Below are 6,273 nucleotides of genomic sequence, written 5' to 3' on the forward strand. Positions count from 1 at the left end.
GGCTGGTCCTCTGTGCAGGTCTCACAAAGGCAACATCAAGGTATTAGCCAGCAGGATTCTTACCTGAGGCCCCGGGATGCCTGTGTTTCTGAGATCATTCAGGTTGTTGGCACAATCAAGTCCCCTGAAGGTTCAACTGAGGTCCCTACTTCCTTGGCTGTCTTCTGGGCCACCCACTCTTAGCTCCTGGAGGTCTCTCTCCAGTTCTTGTATGTGGATCCGACACCTCAAATCTCACAAAAATACACAAAAATTTTCTCTGAATTTCCTTTCTGCCCCATCTCCCTTATGCCTTCCTCCTCCTCTTCTAGCAGGAGAGAGTTTTTTGCCTTGAAGGACTCACAGGACTGGATTGGGCCCACCTGGACAACATATGAAACAGGTTCCAGGAATTAGAGGGGGGCCATCTTTGGGGGAGGGGGCTTCCCTGAGAGCTCAGCTGGTAAAAGAATCTGCCTGCAGTAGATCCTGGTTCAATTCCTGGGTCTGAAAGAGCCCTTGGAGAAGGGATAGGCTAACCATTCTAGTATTCTTGGGCTTCCCTGGTGGCTCAAACGGTAAAGAATCCACCTGCAATATGCGAGACCTGGGTTCAATCCCTGGGTTGTGGGAAGATCCCCTGGAGGAGGGCATGACAACCCACTCCAGTATTCTTGCCTGGAGAATCCCATGGACAGAGGAGCCTGGCAGGCTACAGTCCATGGGGTCGAAAAGGGTTGGACACAACTGAGCGACTAAGCACAGCACGGCATCTTTGGGGAAAGCCATTATTCTGCCCACTGCATGTCCAGACTGTCACCTCCAGCCCCCAACTATGCATGTGCACTTCCATCTCACATCCACACCATTTGTTTCCACTCTCATCTTTTTTTTTTCCTGGCCATGCCACACAGTGTTGGATCTTGGTTCCCGGGCTAGAGATCAAACCCATGTGCCCTGCATTGGAAGTGCACAGTCTTAACCTCTAGACCACCAGAGATGTCTTCCTCATTTTTATCTTCTCCTTCCCTCTCAAATCACATGCTGACTCCATCTTGACTCACTCTGTTTCTCTTTCCCTTCGTCCCTCTGTCTGTCCCTCCATGCCTGTCACTTCAGACCCCATCTTTGAGAGCTAGGCTTGCTGCCTCAGCCACCTGGAAACTGTCTTGGGCACCCTGTCCACCTTGCCCACTCCCTCCAAATCCTCAGAGCAACTCCTATTCCCTCCAGAACACCTCCCTCCAGACGCACCATTGAGAAGGCACATCTGGGTCTTTAGGTGCTGGGTCCTGCAGGGGAGGCAGACACAACGTGTGTTTCCCTCCCCCCTCAAAGCCCAGGTTCTAGTTGGAATCACCCTGCACAGAGACTCAGCACATTCAGGAAACTAGCAATGTGTGTGTGTAAATAAAAGAGAACTTTCTTTTGGGGGGAAAAATAGATTTTCTTTTATTATCCCAAATAAGCATCAGTATGTCTTCATGAAGAATATCAAAACCTGAATGGCCTTTCCATACCTTCTCTACCCAACCCACCCCCAGTCCCATTCCCTTTCCCACCATTGACAACTATTTGTGTTTAACGTGTATTTTTGGTAAGTGTATTTTTGGTATATTAGTCAGCTAGGACTGCCCTAAGAAAATACCACAGATTTGGGTGACTTAACAAGAGATATTTATTTTCTTACAGTTCTGGGGCTGGAAGTCAGAGATCAAGGTGTTGACAGGTATCATGTCTTCTCAGGCCTCCCTCCCTGACTTGTAGGCAGCCATCTTTGTATCTTCATGTGGTCTTTTCTCATGCATGCACACATCTGTGTCCAAATTTCCTCCTCTTATAAGGACATCAGTCATATTGGATTAGGGCCCACCCTAGAGAACTCCTCTCTTTTTTAAAAAGAAAAATATTTATTTCTTTGGTTTTGAGGGGTCTTAGTTGTGGCATGTGGGATCTTTAGCTGTGGCATCTGGGATCTAGCTGGCCAGGGATTGAACCCCAGCACCCCTCTATATTGAGAGCACAGAGTCTTGGCCACTGGACTACCAGGAGGTCGTGAGAACTCATCTTAATAACTCTTTTTCAGATTTTTTTTCCTAATGTGGACCATTTTTAAAGTCTTCATTGGGTTTGTTACGACACTGCTTCTGTTTTAAGCTTTGATATTTTTGGCTGTGAGGCATGTGGGATCTTAGTTCCTTGAACAGAGATCGAACTCCATCTCCTGCACTATATGGCAAATTCTTAACCACTGGACCTCCTGGACCTCCAAGGAAGTCCCATCATCTTAATTATCTCTTTATAGATCTTTTCTCCAAATATGATAGAATTCTGAGATACCAGCAGTAACGGCTTCAACATATGAAATTTCGGGGGACACATTTCAGTTCCTAACAATAAGTAGTCTTATTTAATATAATTCCTTTTGATGCATGTATCTTTAATTTTCACTGGAAAAGACCCTGATGATGGAAAAGATTGAGGATACAAAGAGAAGGGGACGATGGAGGATGAGAGTTGGATGGCATCACCGACTCAACGGACATGAGTTTGAGCAAACTCCAGGAGGTAGTGAAGGACAGGGAAGCCTAGTGTGCTGCAGTCCATGGAGTTACAAAGAGCTGGACAAGGCTGAGCCACTGAACAACAAAAATTTTTAATTTACATTGGTGGTATTACGTCATTCTGGTGGGCCTTTTTTCTTTTCAGTACCATCTTTATTTATTTTCTTGGTCGAATTGTGGAACATGTGGGATCTTAGTTCCCCAGAGAATGAACCCACACCCCCTGCAGTGGAAGCACAGAGTCTTAACCACCAGACCACCAGGGAAGTCCCTCAGTACCATCTTTAAGATGCCTCCACATTGCACTGGTGCATCCAAAATCCACCCAATCCATTGAATAAGATTCCAGGTCAATCTCGCCACCCTCTCAGTGATCCACACCTGAGCTGCCTCTGATTTCCCACCATTACAAATAATGCTACAATAAACACTGGTAGAGAGCTTCCTCGGAGAAGGCAATGGCACCCCACTCCAGTACTCTTGCCTGGAAAATCCCATGGACGGAGGAGCCTGGTAGGCTGCAGTCCACGGGATCGCTAAGAGTCGGACACGACTGAGCGACTTCCCTTTCACTTTTCACTTTCATGCATTGAAGAAGGAAATGGCAACCAGTGCTCTTGCCTGGAGAATCCCAGGGACAGGGAAATCTGGTGGGCTTCTGTCTATGGGGTTGCACAGAGTCGGACACGACTGAAGCGACTTAGCAGCAGCAGCAGCAGAGAGCTTCCTGGGGCTTCCCAGGTGGCGCATTGTTGAAAGAATCCACCTGCTAATGCAGGAGGAAGAAGAGACATAGGTTAGAGCATTGGGTTGGGAAGATCCCCTGGAGAAGAAAATGGCAACCCACTCCAGTATTTCTTGCCTGGAAAATTCCATGGACAGAGGAACCTGGTGGGCTACAGACCATGGGGTCGCAAAGAGCCAGATATGACTAAGTGCAGCACAGAAGCAGCAGCAAACACTAGTATATAAGCCCCTTTGTGGTCCAGAAGAAGGACAGGATGGAGGGGGGGGGTGCTTTAATCAGCAAAAGAATTGCTGGGTTGTAGGAGATGTATCTACTTATTTTGATTAGGTAGAATGTTCTGACAAGTCTGCTCCTCCTAGCAGACCATACATGCATGCTAAGTTGCTCAGTCGTGTCCAACTCTGTGACCCCACAGACTGTAGCCCACCAGGTTCCTCTCTCCATGGGATTTCCCAGGCAAGAATACAAGAGTGGGTTGCCATTTCCTCCTTCAGGGAATCTTCCAAACCCAGGGATCAAACCCACGTCTTTTAAGTCTCATGCATTGGCAGGTGGGTTCTTTACCACTAGGGCCACCTGGGAAGCCCCCAGTCCATAAGGATGCCATAAACCATAACCACATCTGGCATCTGGGGAAGCAGATGTTTGTCTGCAGAACAGTTGAAGTATGCATCCACATGTGATCCCGATACTAACATTAAGACACAGGTTTTAAAGTAACTATGATGAATAAGTTCAAAAAATAGATGAAAAGATGGAGAATTTCATCAGAAAACTAGAATCTAAAAGTGAGGGGAGAGGGAGATGGAATCCAATGTTTGTTTTAGAACTTATAAATTAAAAAATCAGTAGATGAGTTTCACAGCAGATGAGACACAATGGGAAACAGATCGGGAGACAATATCTAGACTGGGGGCTTCCCTCGTGGTCCAGTGGAAGTCCACACTTTCAGTGGAAGACTCCACACTGTGAATGCAGGGGGCAAAAGCTGAATCCCTGCCTGGGGGATGAAGATCCCACATCCTGTGCAGCCAAAAGTAATAAACTAAAAAAAAAAAAAATCTAGATGAATCACGCTGAATAAGGAGAGAAAATACAGGGCATTTCCTGGTGGTCTAGTGGTTCGGATTCAGCGCTTTCACTGCTGTGGATCTGGGTTCCGTCCCTGGTCAGGGAACTAAGGTATCCCACAAGCCAGAAGGCACGGCAGGAAAAAAAAAAAGGAACAACTTATATCCAGCTTTTAGGCAAATAGAGAAGGGCAGAGACCATTTTTGTATCTGTTTCTCGACTGTCTTCGGCTCAAAACGATCCTTATGTCATAGCGGGATATTTTGGGAGTAATATATTCTGCTACCCTTCACTGTATATAATATTAACATACAAAAATCAATTATATCCCTAAACATTATGAACAAAAAGATTTTTACTGAAATTTTTAAAAATATGATTTGAATCAGCATAACAAGTAAAATACCTTAGAATAAACCTAACAAAAGATTTGCTAGATCTCTAAACAGGAAACTATGATACATTACTGAGAGTAATTAAAGAAAATCTAAATAAATAATTCATAGTAACACTATTCGTGGCTTCCCTGGTGGCTCAGTGGTAAAGAATCAGCCTACCAATGCAGGAGACACAGGTTCAATCCCGGGTTTGGGAAGATCCCACGTGCTGCAGAGCAATTAAGCCTATGCATCACGACTATTGAGTCCGTGCTCTAAAGCCCAGGAACTGCAACTACTGAAGCCTGTGCACCTAGAGCCTACACTCTGCAACAAGAGAAGCCACTGCGATGAGAAGCCCTAGCACTTAAAATGGAGATTAGCCCCTGCTCATCCAAACTGGAGAAAAGCCCATGCAGCAACAAAGATCCAGCACAGGAATAAACAAATAAATAAAATTTTTAAACAGTATTCATAATTGCCAAAAAGCAGAAACAACCAGTGTCCATTGAGAGTAAAATGGTTCAATCGTGGCATATTCATAGAATGGAATATTATACAACAGTGAAATGAATGACCAACTGCCATAGGAGGGATTTTATAATGTTGAGCAAAAGAGGCTATAATTAAGGGTGGTCACCTTTGGAGGGGCAATGATTAGGAGGAAATGTGAAGACTTCTGGGCTGCAGGCAATATTCTCTTTTTTTATATGCGTGGTTTCATTACTGTATTACTCTATTAAAAGCTTAGTTGACCCATAACTTAGAATTTAGCACTTTATGTATGTTACAACTATACTATAAAACAGTTTTAAAAATTATTTTAGGTTTTACAAAATTATCTTCCTCAAAAAAAGGGAAATAAGTACTGAAGAAATAAAATGAAAAATAACAAAAAAGAAAAAAATGAAAGAATGAAATCATACTAATAAAATCAGCAGGGTCCACCACCTGTCAGCCAGTGCTAAGAAAACACTAGGCAAACATTCTTATTGAACTCTATAAGACTCCATGAGGTGGATATTGTTTGTTCCCATTTTAGAGAAGAAGGGGAGGCTGGGAGAGGTGGAATCACTTGCCAAAGTCACACAGCAATGGCACTGTTTTCTGATTTCAAGCCTCACACTTTTAACCAATCACCACATCACTTGTTAAACAGGTTCTTCCCCAAGTGTTATAACAAGCCACCACCTAACAGCCAAAATAATAACTATCACCCAACAAGGATTACTACTTCAAGCCCTCAAGGTACCTAAAAAGCAATTATCTCCATTTCTAGGTGAGACACCTGAGGCTCAGAGAGAGGGTAAGCCTTTGTGCCAAGGTTACAGGTAGAGAGTGATGGAGTCAAAATTCAAATCCAGGAATGTCTGACTCCAGCCTTATCATCATTCTACACAGTCCAACAGTTTTGAGGCGTAGATTCTGTCCCTTCATTCATTCGACAAAAAATGTTTGCGAACCCACCCTGGGCCAAGGATATTCTAGTTCCCAACAACCTTCTACCGCTAGAAGCTCACATTCCAGCAGGGGA

This window comes from Ovis canadensis, chromosome 14, assembly GCF_042477335.2.
Source record: "Ovis canadensis isolate MfBH-ARS-UI-01 breed Bighorn chromosome 14, ARS-UI_OviCan_v2, whole genome shotgun sequence".
Lineage (NCBI taxonomy): Eukaryota > Metazoa > Chordata > Mammalia > Artiodactyla > Bovidae > Ovis > Ovis canadensis.